Below are 16,771 nucleotides of genomic sequence, written 5' to 3'. Positions count from 1 at the left end.
TTCTGCTACCCAGGAATAGTAAAGCACCTTTTAAAGGCTCAAACAGCTGACAAATCAGCCTGTTACAAACCCTTAGTAAACTTCTGGACCAGATACAATGCTATTTCACAGTAAACAAATGAACAACAGGCTTTCAGCATGCTTATAGGGAAGGGCATTAAACATGCACGGCACTTACACAAAATACTAATGATTGACTGAGAGAAATTGATACTAAAAAGATCGTGGGAGCTGTTTGGTTAGTCTTCAGTGCAGCTTTTAGCATTATTGATCATAATGTTTTGCTGAAAAAACATCTGTGTTATGGCTTTACACCCCCTGCTATACTGTGGATTAGAGGTACCTGTCTAACAGAACACCGAGGGTGTTCTTTAATGGAAGACTCCAACATAATCCAGGTAGAGTCAGGCATTCCCCAGGGCAGCCATCTAGGCCCCTTACTTTTTTCAATCTTTATTAGTGACCTGCCACTGGCTCTGAGTAAAGCCAGTGTGTCTATGTATGCGGATGATTCAACACTATGCATGTCAGCTACTTCAGCGAGTGGAACACACACACTGATGGCATTGGAAGAAAGATGATGTAATCGTTGTTTCTTCTGGTTGCCCCCTCCCCCCGTCTGGGACTCCCTTTCTGATTAGCACCTGTTACCCTCCTCCTTTCTCTCGCTCCCTCTCTCTCTCTCACTCTGAGTGTTAATCCTATACTGTCTGGTGCAGCCTTGGTGCAGGGACGTAACCTTTCTCTGTTACTGGTGAACGGCTTCTCTCACACACACTGACACCACACACTGACACCACACACTGACACCACACACTGACACCACATACTGACACCACACACTGACACCGCACACTGACACCACACAGACACCACACAAACACACAGACACACACAGACACCACACAGACACCACACAGACACAATCAGAATCACACACACTTCCGGCGCCGACAGAGATGGCCGCCTCGCTTCGCGTTCCTAGGAAACTATGCAGTGTTTTGTTTTTTTACGTGTTATTTCTTACATTAGTACCCCAGGTACTAACTCGGTGTGCGAGTTCATTAGAACGTGCGTTGAAGATGTCGTTCCCATAGCAACGATTAAAACATTCCCTAACCAGAAACCGTGGATTGATGGCAGCATTCGCGTGAAACTGAAAGCGTGAACCACTGCTTTTAATCAGGGCAAGGTGACTGGTAACATGACCGAATACAAACAGTGCAGCTGTTCCCTCCGTAAGGCTATCAAACAAGCTAAGCGTCAGTACAGAGACAAAGTAGAATCTCAATTCAACGGCTCAGACACAAGAGGCATGTGGCAGGGTCTACAGTCAATCACGGACTACAAGAAGAAATCCAGCCCAGTCACAGACCAGGATGTCCTGCTCCCAGGCAGACTACATAACTTTTTTGCCCGCTTTGAGGACAATACAGTGCCACTGACACGGCCTGCAACGAAAACATGCGGACTCTCCTTCACTGCAGCCGAGGTGAGTAAGACATTTAAATGTGTTAACCCTCGCAAGGCTGCAGGCCCAGACGGCATCCCCACGCGCCCTCAGAGCATGCGCAGACCAGCTGGCCGGTGTGTTTACGGACATATTCAATCAATCCCTATACCAGTCTGCTGTTCCCACATGCTTCAAGAGGGCCACCATTGTTCCTGTTCCCAAGAAAGCTAAGGTAACTGAGCTAAACGACTACCGCCCCGCAGCACTCACTTCCGTCATCATGAAGTGCTTTGAGAGACTAGTCAAGGACAATATCACCTCCACCCTACCCGACACCCTAGACCCACTCCAATTTGCTTACCGCCCAAATAGGTCCACAGACGATGCAATCTCAACCACACTGCACACTGCCCTAACCCATCTGGACAAGAGCAATACCTATGTGAGAATGCTGTTCATCGACTACAGCTCGGTATTCAACACCATAGTACCCTCCAAGCTCGTCATCAAGCTCGAGACCCTGGGTCTCGACCCCGCCCTGTGCAACTGGGTACTGGACTTCCTGACGGGCCGCCCCCAGGTGGTGAGGGTAGGCAACAACATCTCCACCCCGCTGATCCTCAACACTGGGGCCCCACAAGGGTGCATTCTGAGCCCTCTCCTGTACTCCCTGTTCACCCACGACTGCGTGGCCACGCACGCCTCCAACTCAATCATCAAGTTTGCGGACGACACAACAGTGGTAGGCTTGATTACCAACAACGACGAGACGGCCTACAGGGAGGAGGTGAGGGCCCTCGGAGTGTGGTGTCAGGAAAATAACCTCACACTCAACGTCAACAAAACTAAGGAGATGATTGTGGACTTCAGGAAACAGCAGAGGGAACACCCCCCTATCCACATCGATGGAACAGTAGTGGAGAGGGTAGCAAGTTTTAAGTTCCTCGGCATACACATCACAGACAAACTGAATTGGTCCACTCACACAGACAGCATCGTGAAGAAGGCGCAGCAGCGCCTCTTCAACCTCAGGAGGCTGAAGAAATTTGGTTTGTCACCAAAAGCACTCACAAACTTCTACAGATGCACAATCGAGAGCATCCTGGCGGGCTGTATCACCGCCTGGTACGGCAACTGCTCCGCCCACAACCGTAAGGCTCTCCAGAGGGTAGTGAGGTCTGCACAACGCATCACCGGGGGCAAACTACCTGCCCTCCAGGACACCTACACCACCCGATGTTACAGGAAGGCCATAAAGATCATCAAGGACATCAACCACCCGAGCCACTGCCTGTTCACCCCGCTATCATCCAGAAGGCGAGGTCAGTACAGGTGCATCAAAGCTGGGACCGAGAGACTGAAAAACTGCTTCTATCTCAAGGCCATCAGACTGTTAAACAGCCACCACTAACATTGAGTGGCTGCTGCCAACACACTGACACTGACACTGACTCAACTCCAGCCACTTGAAAAATGGGAATTGATGGGAAATTATGTAAATTTATCACTAGCCACTTTAAACAATGCTACCTTATATAATGTTACTTACCCTACATTATTCATCTCATATGCATACGTATATACTGTACTCTATATCATCGACTGCATCCTTATGTAATACATGTATCACTAGCCACTTTAACTATGCCACTTTGTTTACATACTCACCTCATGTATATACTGTACTCGATACCATCTACTGTATCCTGCCTATGCTGCTCTGTACCATCACTCATTCACATATCCTTATGTACATATTCTTTATCCCCTTACACTGTGTATAAGACAGTAGTTTTGGAATTGTTAGTTAGATTACTTGTTGGTTATTACTGCATTGTCGGAACTAGAAGCACAAGCATTTCGCTACACTCGCATTAACATCTGCTAACCATGTGTATGTGACAAATAAAATTTGATTTGATTTGATTTGATTTAATCAGACTCATACACAAATACATGCATGTGCACACACACATTGCAGACCTAATTGTGCACTGTAGTGACCTTGTTATGCTTCTGCATACAGAAAGGCCTTCACATCTCTTTCTCATTTCTCTTTCTCACATCTCTCTCTCTCTCTCTCTTTCACACACACACACACACACACACACACACACACACACACACACACACACACACACACACAAACACACATACACACACACTTACACACACACACACACAGTCTGCAGATGTAAACGAATCCTGTCCTGAAGCCCTCGCTGGCCTTAGCAGAGTAATGCATAATGTGGGTACAGCAAAGTGTATTATCAGAATAAGTGTGCCCACAAGTGGCCACAGTCTGCAATGACAGGTTTTAACGATATACTATCACCATGGCAACCTAGACCAATTCTGCAGGCACTGAGTAGAAGAGACTCAGCTAAACCTTGGCCATTCTAACCTCACCCACGTGTGTGTTAGTGGACTTTAATACAAGGTAACAGACAACCTTATATCCTGTGAGTTCTATCCATAGAGCCTGATCTTTCTGTTCACATTTAATGTGGAACAAGATGAAGTAACAGTCAGAGGAGGTTGGTGGGATGAGCTATAGTAGAACAGGCTCATTGTAATGGCTGGAATGGAATAAATGGAATGGAGTCATAAACTTTGATGTGTTTGGTACCATTCCATTCTAGCCATTACAATGAGGCTTCCTCATAGCTCCTCCCACCAGCCCCTTCTGGTAACAGTGTATGTGCTGCAATAATTATTCACGCCCAATTTTTCCGTTTTTGATTTGTTAAAAAAGTTTGAAATATCCAATAAATGTCGTTCCACTTCATGATTGTGTCCCACTTGTTGTTGATTCTTCACAAAAAAATACAGTTTTATATCTTTATGTTTGAAGCCTGAAATGTGGCAAAAGGTCGCAAAGTTCAAGGGGGCCGAATACTTTCGCAAGGCACTGTATCGATCGCAACAGAAAGTTCAGATGAAAGGTAACAGATTCGGTTGATTTACGTTGATTCATGGACGCACAGAATGTCTGGATTAGACGGAGTTGAGGAAAGAAAGCAGTGATGTCGAAATGTCGAACATTTCCACCTGACCTAATTAAAGCGCCCTGGGCCCAGCTGAGCAAGTGGCCATGATTCCACCAACTCCATGGGCCTTTCTACAGTCATCCTCCTCTGCTGCCATGTGTATCTCTTCAATCGCTTGGCTTTGAACCCTGGGCCCTTCAGAGGCCACAGCCTGTCACTTCTCTCTCTCTCTCTCCTCTCTCTCTCTCTCACTCACTCACTCACTCACTCACTCACTCACTCACTCACTCACTCACTCACTCACTCACACTCACACACACACACACACACACACACACACACACACACACACACACACACACACACACACACACCACAGCGCTCTGTGTCATCTGTCTGTCTATCACTTCTCTTTGAAGCGCCATCCAAACTGGATGAGAACCAGACGCGCACAGACGCACGCACCTGCACACAGCTGTACTGAGGCTTTCACACACCTACACACAGCTGCACTGAGGCTTTCACACACCTACACGAAAAAATGCATCTTCATCATCAGACTTTACAAACTGTCTGATTCATTCACAACAGCCCAGTGGCGTCAACAAAGTGAGAGACTCTTCTGAATTAATTAGTCCTTTTTATGGTAGAGTCACATTGAATTAATGACGACATATGACCTCAGTTTCTGTACCTCACAGAGGCCTAACATCAGAGAAACTGCAGTACAGCGTGTCTCCGAAATGTAGGGTCTGGATGCATCATGGGCTTATACAGGGTCAAGATTTGAAAAAAATGTATTCTGTACTTTATACATTTGGTGAATCACCAGAAAAGTTCAGGTGGATTGTAATAATCTAGAGTAACACAGTATTGGAGAACTACGCTGTAGTGTAATAATCTAGAGTAACACAGTATTGGAGAACAGTGCTGTAGTGTAATAATCTAGACTAACACAGTATTGGAGAACAGTGCTGTACTGTAATAATCTAGACTAACACAGTTTTGGAGAACAGTGCTGTACTGTAATAATCTAGAGTAACACAGTATTGGAGAACAGTGCTGTAGTGTAATAATCTAGACTAACGCAGTATTGGAGAACAGTACTGTAGTGTAATAATCTAGAGTAACACAGTATTGGAGAACAGTGCTGTAGTGTAATAATCTAGAGTAACACAGTATTGGAGAACAGTGCTGCACTGTAATAATCTAGACTAACACAGCATTGGAGAACAGTGCTGTACTGTAATAATCTAGAGTAAAACAGTGTTGGAGAACAGTGCTGTAGTGTAATAATCTAGAGTAAAACAGTGTTGGAGAACAGTGCTGTAGTGTAAAAATCTAGAGTAACACAGTATTGGAGAACAGTGCTGTATTGTAATAATCTACAGTAATACAGTATTGGAGAACAGAGCTGTAGCATAATAATCTAGAGTAACACAGTATTGGAGAACAGTGCTGTATTGCAATAATCTAGAGAAATACAGTATTGGAGAACAGCGCTGCAGTGTAATAATCTAGAGTTACACAGTATTGGTGAACAGCTCTGTAGTGGAATAATCTATCAGTAGCACAGTATTGGAGAACAGTGCTGTATTGTAATAATCTAGATTAACATAGTATTGGAGAACAGTGCTGTAGTGTAATAATCTAGAGCAACACAGTATTGGAGAACAGCGCTGTAGTGTAATAATCTAGAGTAACACAGTATTGGAGAACAGTGCTGTAGTGTAATAATCTAGAGTAACAAAGTATTGGAGAACAGTAATGTAGTGTAATAATCTAGATTCAGTTGATTCAGTTAATCACACAATTAGAAACCTTTAATCATTTGATGAGCAACACTCGTCACATTAACTAATACAACGTCACAACAACAGTATGGGAGAACAGCACTGTAGTGTAATAATCTAGAGTAACACAGTATGGGAGAACAGTGCTGTAGTGTAATAATCTAGAGTAACACAGTACTGGAGAACAGTGCTGTAGTGTAATAATCTAGAGTAACACAGTATTGGAGAACAGTGCTGTAGTGTTATAATCTAGACTAACACAGTATTGGAGAACAGTGCTGTACTGTAATAATCTAGACTAACACAGTATTGGAGAACAGTGCTGTACTGTAATAATCTAGAGTAACACAGTATTGGAGAACAGTGCTGTAGCATAATAATCTAGAGTAACACAGTATTGGAGAACAGTGATGTATTGCAATAATATAGAGAAATACAGTATTGGAGAACAGCGCTGCAGTGTAATAATCTAGAGTTACACAGTATTGGTGAACAGCTCTGTAGTGGAATAATCTATCAGTAACACAGTATTGGAGAACAGTGCTGTAGTGTAATAATCTAGAGTAACACAGTATTAGAGAACAGTGCTGTAGTGTAATAATCTAGAGCAACACAGTATTGGAGAACAGCGCTGTAGTGTAATAATCTAGAGTAACACAGTATTGGAGAACAGTGCTGTAGTGTAATAATCTAGAGTAACACAGTATTAGAGAACAGTGCTGTAGTGTAATAATCTAGAGTAACACAGTATTGGAGAACAGTGCTGTAGTGTAATAATCTAGACTAACACAGTATTGGAGAACAGTGCTGTACTGTAATAATCTAGACTAACACAGTTTTGGAGAACAGTGCTGTACTGTAATAATCTAGAGTAACACAGTATTGGAGAACAGTGCTGTAGTGTAATAATCTAGACTAACGCAGTATTGGAGAACAGTACTGTAGTGTAATAATCTAGAGTAACACAGTATTGGAGAACAGTGCTGTAGTGTAATAATCTAGAGTAACACAGTATTGGAGAACAGTGCTGCACTGTAATAATCTAGACTAACACAGCATTGGAGAACAGTGCTGTACTGTAATAATCTAGAGTAAAACAGTGTTGGAGAACAGTGCTGTAGTGTAATAATCTAGAGTAAAACAGTGTTGGAGAACAGTGCTGTAGTGTAAAAATCTAGAGTAACACAGTATTGGAGAACAGTGCTGTATTGTAATAATCTACAGTAATACAGTATTGGAGAACAGAGCTGTAGCATAATAATCTAGAGTAACACAGTATTGGAGAACAGTGCTGTATTGCAATAATCTAGAGAAATACAGTATTGGAGAACAGCGCTGCAGTGTAATAATCTAGAGTTACACAGTATTGGTGAACAGCTCTGTAGTGGAATAATCTATCAGTAGCACAGTATTGGAGAACAGTGCTGTATTGTAATAATCTAGATTAACATAGTATTGGAGAACAGTGCTGTAGTGTAATAATCTAGAGCAACACAGTATTGGAGAACAGCGCTGTAGTGTAATAATCTAGAGTAACACAGTATTGGAGAACAGTGCTGTAGTGTAATAATCTAGAGTAACAAAGTATTGGAGAACAGTAATGTAGTGTAATAATCTAGATTCAGTTGATTCAGTTAATCACACAATTAGAAACCTTTAATCATTTGATGAGCAACACTCGTCACATTAACTAATACAACGTCACAACAACAGTATGGGAGAACAGCACTGTAGTGTAATAATCTAGAGTAACACAGTATGGGAGAACAGTGCTGTAGTGTAATAATCTAGAGTAACACAGTACTGGAGAACAGTGCTGTAGTGTAATAATCTAGAGTAACACAGTATTGGAGAACAGTGCTGTAGTGTTATAATCTAGACTAACACAGTATTGGAGAACAGTGCTGTACTGTAATAATCTAGACTAACACAGTATTGGAGAACAGTGCTGTACTGTAATAATCTAGAGTAACACAGTATTGGAGAACAGTGCTGTAGCATAATAATCTAGAGTAACACAGTATTGGAGAACAGTGATGTATTGCAATAATATAGAGAAATACAGTATTGGAGAACAGCGCTGCAGTGTAATAATCTAGAGTTACACAGTATTGGTGAACAGCTCTGTAGTGGAATAATCTATCAGTAACACAGTATTGGAGAACAGTGCTGTAGTGTAATAATCTAGAGTAACACAGTATTAGAGAACAGTGCTGTAGTGTAATAATCTAGAGCAACACAGTATTGGAGAACAGCGCTGTAGTGTAATAATCTAGAGTAACACAGTATTGGAGAACAGTGCTGTAGTGTAATAATCTAGAGTAACACAGTATTAGAGAACAGTGCTGTAGTGTAATAATCTAGAGTAACACAGTATTGGAGAACAGTGCTGTAGTGTAATAATCTAGACTAACACAGTATTGGAGAACAGTGCTGTACTGTAATAATCTAGACTAACACAGTTTTGGAGAACAGTGCTGTACTGTAATAATCTAGAGTAACACAGTATTGGAGAACAGTGCTGTAGTGTAATAATCTAGACTAACACAGTATTGGAGAACAGTGCTGTAGTGTAATAATCTAGAGTAACACAGTATTGGAGAACAGTGCTGTAGTGTAATAATCTAGAGTAACACAGTATTGGAGAACAGTGCTGTACTGTAATAATCTAGAGTAACACAGTATTGGAGAACAGTGCTGTAGTGTAAAAATCTAGAGTAACACAGTATTAGACAACAGTGCTGTAGTGAAATAATCTATCAGTAATACAGTATTGGAGAACAGAGCTGTTGTGTAATAATCTAGAGTGAAACAGTATTGGAGAACAGCGCTGTACTGTAATAATCTATCAGTAATACAGTATTGGAGAACAGAGCTGTTGTGTAACAATTTAGAAAAAACAGTATTGGAGAACAGTGATGTAGTGTAATAATCTAGAGTAACACAGTATTGGAGAACAGTGCTGTATTGTAATAATCTAGAGTAACACAGTATTGGAGAACAGTGCTGTAGTGTAATAATCTTGACTAACACAGTATTGGAGAACAGTGCTGTACTGTAATAATCTAGACTAACACAGTTTTGGAGAACAGTGCTGTACTGTAATAATCTAGAGTAACACAGTATTGGAGAACAGTGCTGTAGTGTAATAATCTAGACAAATGCAGTATTGGAGAACAGTGCTGTAGTGTAATAATCTAGAGTAACACAGTATTGGAGAACAGTGCTGTAGTGTAATAATCTAGAGTAACACAGTATTGGAGAACAGTGCTGTAGCATAATAATCTAGAGTAACACAGTATTGGAGAACAGTGATGTATTGCAATAATATAGAGAAATACAGTATTGGAGAACAGCGCTGCAGTGTAATAATCTAGAGTTACACAGTATTGGTGAACAGCTCTGTAGTGGAATAATCTATCAGTAACACAGTATTGGAGAACAGTGCTGTAGTGTAATAATCTAGAGTAACACAGTATTAGAGAACAGTGCTGTAGTGTAATAATCTAGAGCAACAAAGTATTGGAGAACAGCGCTGTAGTGTAATAATCTAGAGTAACACAGTATTGGAGAACAGTGCTGTAGTGTAATAATCTAGAGTAACACAGTATTAGAGAACAGTGCTGTAGTGTAATAATCTAGAGTAACACAGTATTGGAGAACAGTGCTGTAGTGTAATAATCTAGACTAACACAGTATTGGAGAACAGTGCTGTACTGTAATAATCTAGACTAACACAGTTTTGGAGAACAGTGCTGTACTGTAATAATCTAGAGTAAAACAGTGTTGGAGAACAATGCTGTAGTGTAAAAATCTAGAGTAACACAGTATTAGACAACAGTGCTGTAGTGAAATAATCTATCAGTAATACAGTATTGGAGAACAGAGCTGTTGTGTAATAATCTAGAGTGAAACAGTATTGGAGAACAGCGCTGTACTGTAATAATCTATCAGTAATACAGTATTGGAGAACAGAGCTGTTGTGTAACAATTTAGAAAAAACAGTATTGGAGAACAGTGATGTAGTGTAATAATCTAGAGTAACACAGTATTGGAGAACAGTGCTGTATTGTAATAATCTAGAGTAACACAGTATTGGAGAACAGTGCTGTAGTGTAATAATCTTGACTAACACAGTATTGGAGAACAGTGCTGTACTGTAATAATCTAGACTAACACAGTTTTGGAGAACAGTGCTGTACTGTAATAATCTAGAGTAACACAGTATTGGAGAACAGTGCTGTAGTGTAATAATCTAGACTAATGCAGTATTGGAGAACAGTGCTGTAGTGTAATAATCTAGAGTAACACAGTATTGGAGAACAGTGCTGTAGTGTAATAATCTAGAGTAACACAGTATTGGAGAACAGTGCTGTACTGTAATAATCTAGACTAACACAGTATTGGAGAACAGTGCTGTAGCATAATAATCTAGAGTAACACAGTATTGGAGAACAGTGCTGTATTGCAATAATACAGAGAAATACAGCATTGGAGAACAGCGCTGCAGTGTAATAATCTAGAGTTACACAGTATTGGTGAACAGCTCTGTAGTGGAATAATCTATCAGTAACACAGTATTGGAGAACAGTGCTGTAGTGTAATAATCTAGAGTAACACAGTATTAGAGAACAGTGCTGTAGTGTAATAATCTAGAGTAACACAGTATTGGAGAACAGTGCTGTAGTGTAATAATCTAGACTAACACAGTATTGGAGAACAGTGCTGTACTGTAATAATCTAGACTAACACAGTTTTGTAGAACAGTGCTGTACTGTAATAATCTAGAGTAACACAGTATTGGAGAACAGTGCTGTAGTGTAATAATCTAGACTAACGCAGTATTGGAGAACAGTGCTGTAGTGTAATAATCTAGAGTAACACAGTATTGGAGAACAGTGCTGTAGTGTAATAATCTAGAGTAACACAGTATTGGAGAACAGTGCTGTACTGTAATAATCTAGACTAACACAGTATTGGAGAACAGTGCTGTACTGTAATAATCTAGAGTAAAACAGTGTTGGAGAACAGTGCTGTAGTGTAATAATCTAGAGTAAAACAGTGTTGGAGAACAGTGCTGTAGTGTAAGAATATAGAGTAACACAGTATTGGAGAACAGTGCTGTATTGTAATAATCTACAGTAATACAGTATTGGAGAACAGAGCTGTAGCATAATAATCTAGAGTAACACAGTATTGGAGAACAGTGCTGTATTGCAATAATCTAGAGAAATACAGTATTGGAGAACAGCGCTGCAGTGTAATAATCTAGAGTTACACAGTATTGGTGAACAGCTCTGTAGTGGAATAATCTATCAGTAGCACAGTATTGGAGAACAGTGCTGTATTGTAATAATCTAGATTAACATAGTATTGGAGAACAGTGCTGTAGTGTAATAATCTAGAGTAACACAGTATTGGAGAACAGTGCTGTAGTGTAATAATCTAGAGTAACACAGTATTAGGAGAACAGTGCTGTAGTGTAATAATCTAGAGTAACACAGTATTGGAGAACAGTGCTGTAGTGTAATAATCTAGAGCAACACAGTATTGGAGAACAGTGCTGTAGTGTAATAATCTAGAGTAACAAAGTATTGGAGAACAGTAATGTAGTGTAATAATCTAGATTCAGTTGATTCAGTTAATCACGCAATTAGAAACCTTTAATCATTCGATGAGCAACACTCGTCACATTAACTAATACAACGTCACAACAACAGTATGGGAGAACAGCACTGTAGTGTAGTAATCTAGAGTAACACAGTATGGGAGAACAGTGCTGTAGTGTAATAATCTAGAGTAACACAGTACTGGAGAACAGTGCTGTAGTGTAATAATCTAGAGTAACACAGTATTGGAGAACAGTGCTGTAGTGTTATAATCTAGACTAACACAGTATTGGAGAACAGTGCTGTACTGTAATAATCTAGACTAACACAGTATTGGAGAACAGTGCTGTACTGTAATAATCTAGAGCAACACATTATTGGAGAACTGTTCAGTAGTGAAAGAAACTAGAGTAATACAATATTGGAGAACAGTGCTGTAGTGTAATAATCTTACAGAAATACAGCACAGGAGAACAGCGCTGTAGTGTAATAATCTAGTAACACAGTATATGAGAACAGTGCTGTAGTGTAATAATCTAGTAACACAGTATTGGAGAACAGAGCTGTACTGTAATAATCTAGTAACACAGTATTGGAGAACAGCGCTGTAGTGTAATAATCTAGTAACACAGTATTGGAGAACAGAGCTGTACTGTAATAATCTAGTAACACAGTATTGGAGAACAGAGCTGTACTGTAATAATCTAGTAACACAGTATTGGAGAACAGAGCTGTACTGTAATAATCTAGTAACACAGTATTGGAGAACAGCGCTGTAGTGTAATAATCTAGTAACACAGTATTAGAGAACAGTGCTGTAGTGTAATAATCTAGACTAACACAGTTTTGGAGAACAGCGCTGTAGTGTAATAATCTAGTAACACAGTATTGGAGAACAGTGCTGTAGTGTAATAATCTAGTAACACAGTATTGGAGAACAGTGCTGTAGTGTAATAATCTAGTAACACAGTATCGGAGAACAGCGCTGTAGTGTAATAATCTAGTAACACAGTATTGGAGAACAGTGCTGTAGTGTAATAATCTAGTAACACAGTATTGGAGAACAGCTCTGTAGTGTAATAATCTAGTAACACAGTATTGGAGAACAGTGCTGTAGTGTAATAATCTAGTAACACAGTATTGGAGAACAGCGCTGTAGTGTAATAATCTAGTAACACAGTATTGGAGAACAGTGCTGTAGTGTAATAATCTAGTAACACAGTATTGGAGAACAGTGCTGTAGTGTAATAATCTAGTAACACAGTATTGGAGAACAGTGCTGTAGTGTAATAATCTAGTAACACAGTATTGGAGAACAGTGCTGTAGTGTAATAATCTAGTAACACAGTATTGGAGAACAGTGCTGTAGTGTAATAATCTAGTAACACAGTATTGGAGAACAGCGCTGTAGTGTAATAATCTTACAGAAATACAGTACAGGAGAACAGTGCTGTCGCGTAAAAATCTATCAGTAATACAGTATTGGAGAACAGCGCTGTAGTGTAAAAATCTATCAGTAGCACAGTATTGGAGAACAGAGCTGTACTGTAATAATATAGAGTAATACAGTATTGGAGAACAAATCAAATCAAATCAAATCAAATTGTATTTGTCACATACACATGGTTAGCAGATGTTAATGTGAGTGAAGCGAAATGCTTGTGCTTCTAGTTCCGACAATGCAGTAATATAACGAGTAATCTAACTAACAATTCCAAAACTACTACCTTATTCACACAAGTGTAAGGGGATAAAGAATATGTACATAAAGATATGTGAATGAGTGATGGTACAGAACGGCATAGGCAAGAGAACAGTGCTGTAGTGTAATAATCTAGAGTAACACAGTATTAGAGAACAGTGCTGTAGTGTAATAATCTAGAGCAACACAGTATTGGAGAACAGTGCTGTAGTGTAATAATCTAGAGTAACACAGTATTAGAGAACAGTGCTGTAGTGTAATAATCTAGAGTACCACAGTATTGGAGAACAGTGCTGTAGTGTAATAATCTAGACTAACACAGTATTGGAGAACAGTGCTGTACTGTAATAATCTAGACTAACACAGTTTTGGAGAACAGTGCTGTACTGTAATAATCTAGAGTAACACAGTATTGGAGAACAGTGCTGTAGTGTAATAATCTAGTAACACAGTATTGGAGAACAGAGCTGTACTGTAATAATCTAGTAACACAGTATTGGAGAACAGAGCTGTACTGTAATAATCTAGTAACACAGTATTGGAGAACAGCGCTGTAGTGTAATAATCTAGTAACACAGTATTGGAGAACAGCGCTGTAGTGTAATAATCTTACAGAAATACAGTACAGGAGAACAGCGCTGTAGTGTAATAATCTAGTAACACAGTATTGGAGAACAGCGCTGTAGTGTAATAATCTAGTAACACAGTATTGGAGAACAGCGCTGTAGTGTAATAATCTTACAGAAATACAGTACAGGAGAACAGCGCTGTAGTGTAAAAATCTATCAGTAATACAGTATTGGAGAACAGCGCTGTAGTGTAATAATCTAGTAACACAGTATTGGAGAACAGCGCTGTAGTGTAATAATCTTACAGAAATACAGTACAGGAGAACAGCGCTGTAGTGTAATAATCTAGTAACACAGTATTGGAGAACAGTGCTGTAGTGTAATAATCTAGTAACACAGTATTGGAGAACAGCGCTGTAGTGTAATAATCTTACAGAAATACAGTACAGGAGAACAGTGCTGTCGCGTAAAAATCTATCAGTAATACAGTATTGGAGAACAGCGCTGTAGTGTAAAAATCTATCAGTAGCACAGTATTGGAGAACAGAGCTGTACTGTAATAATATAGAGTAATACAGTATTGGAGAACAAATCAAATCAAATCAAATCGAATTGTATTTGTCACATACACATGGTTAGCAGATGTTAATGTGAGTGTAGCGAAATGCTTGTGCTTCTAGTTCCGACAATGCAGTAATATAACGAGTAATCTAACAATTCCAAAACTACTACCTTATAGACACAAGTGTAAGGGGATAAAGAATATGTACATAAAGATATGTGAATGAGTGATGGTACAGAACGGCATAGGCAAGATACAGTAGATGGTATCGAGTACAGTATATACATATGAGATGAGTATGTAAACAAAGTGGCATAGTTTAAAGTGGCTAGTGATACATGTATTACATAAAGATGCATTAGATGATATAGAGTACAGTATATACGCAGACATATGAGATGAATAATGTAGGGTATGTAAACATTATATTAGGTAGCATTGTTTAAAGTGGTTAGTGATATATTTTACATAATTTCCCATCAATTCCCATTATTAAAGTGGCTGGAGTTGAGTCAGTGTGTTGGCAGCAGCCACTCAATGTTAGTGGTGGCTGTTTAACAGTCTGATGGCCTTGAGATAGAAGCTGTTTTTCAGTCTCTCGGTCCCAGCTTTGATGCACCTGTACTGACCTCGCCTTCTGGATGATAGCGGGGTGAACAGGCAGTGGCTCGGGTGGTTGTTGTCCTTGATGATCTTTATGGCCTTCCTGTGATTTCGGGTGGTGTAGGTGTCCTGGAGGGCAGGTAGTTTGCCCCCGGTGATGCGTTGTGCGGACCTCACTACCCTCTGGAGAGCCTTACGGTTGTGGGCGGAGCAGTTGCCGTACCAGGCGGTGATACAGCCCGACAGGATGCTCTCGATTGTGCATCTGTAGAAGTTTGTGAGTGCTTTTGGTGACAAGCCGAATTTCTTCAGTCTCCTGAGGTTGAAGAGGCGCTGCAGCGCCTTCTTCACGATGCTGTCTGTGTGGGTGGACCAATTCAGTTTGTCTGTGATGTGTACGCCGAGGAACTTAAAACTTACTACCCTCTCCACTACTGTTCCATCGATGTGGATAGGGGGGTGTTCCCTCTGCTGTTTCCTGAAGTCCACAATCATCTCCTTAGTTTTGTTGACGTTGAGTGTGGGCTGTAGTGTAATAATCTAGAGTAACACAGTATTGGAGAACAGTGCTGCAGTGTAATAATCTAGAATAATACAGTATTGGTATTTAATATTGAACCAGTAGCTAGCACTGGAACTTTTTACCAATGGCATTCACATGGTAGGTTCCATATGCACATACAGGACTCTGGCCTCTGGCCTCTCCTCCTTCTCCCTTCCTTCTCCTGCACAAGAGTGTTAGGGAGATCAGTGAGATCAGCCTAGAGATGAGTGGTGGTGGGCATACCCTGGGCCTTGAAGGCCTCCTTGTGTGAAGGTTTTTGTTCCAGCCAAGCTCTAACTTACATGTTAGTGCTGTGCTGAATCAAAACCCTGCACACTGCAACCCTCCAGGATTGAGATTGCTAGCCCTTGCTACAGAGCAATGCATTATACATCCAGAGCCTGTCAGACTGTCATATGATATCCAGGAACACCGTGGTATGTCTGGTCAGCAGTAATGGTATGGTCTCGGTCAATAGAATTGTCCTGTTCAGAAATAATGGTACGGTCCAGGTCAATAGAAATTGTATGGTCCTAGTCAGTAGTAATTGTATGGTCCTGGTCAATTCAAATCGTATGGTCCTGGTCAGTAGTAATGGAATGGTCCTGGTCAGTAGTAATGGTATGGTCCTGGTCAGTAGTAATGGTATGGTCCTGGTCAGTAGTAATGGAATGGTCCTGGTCAGTAGTAATGGTATGGTCCTGGTCAGTAGTAATGGAATGGTCCTGGTCAGTAGTAATGGTATGGTCCTGGTCAGTAGTAATGGTATGGTCCTGGTCAGTAGTAAAAGTATGGTCTCTGTCAGTATGGTCTCTGTCCCCCTAGGAGGGGTGCATCACTTGAGTGGGTTGAGTCACTGATGTGATCTTCCTGTCTGGGTTGGCGCCCCCCCTTGGGTTGTGCCGTGGCGGAGATCTTTGTGGGCTATACTCGGCCTTGTCTCAGG

Source organism: Oncorhynchus mykiss, chromosome 3 (assembly GCF_013265735.2).
Source record: "Oncorhynchus mykiss isolate Arlee chromosome 3, USDA_OmykA_1.1, whole genome shotgun sequence".
NCBI classification, from domain to species: Eukaryota; Metazoa; Chordata; class Actinopteri; order Salmoniformes; family Salmonidae; genus Oncorhynchus; species Oncorhynchus mykiss.
The sequence above is the reverse complement of the archived record's forward strand: the minus strand, read 5'-3'. Positions refer to the sequence as shown.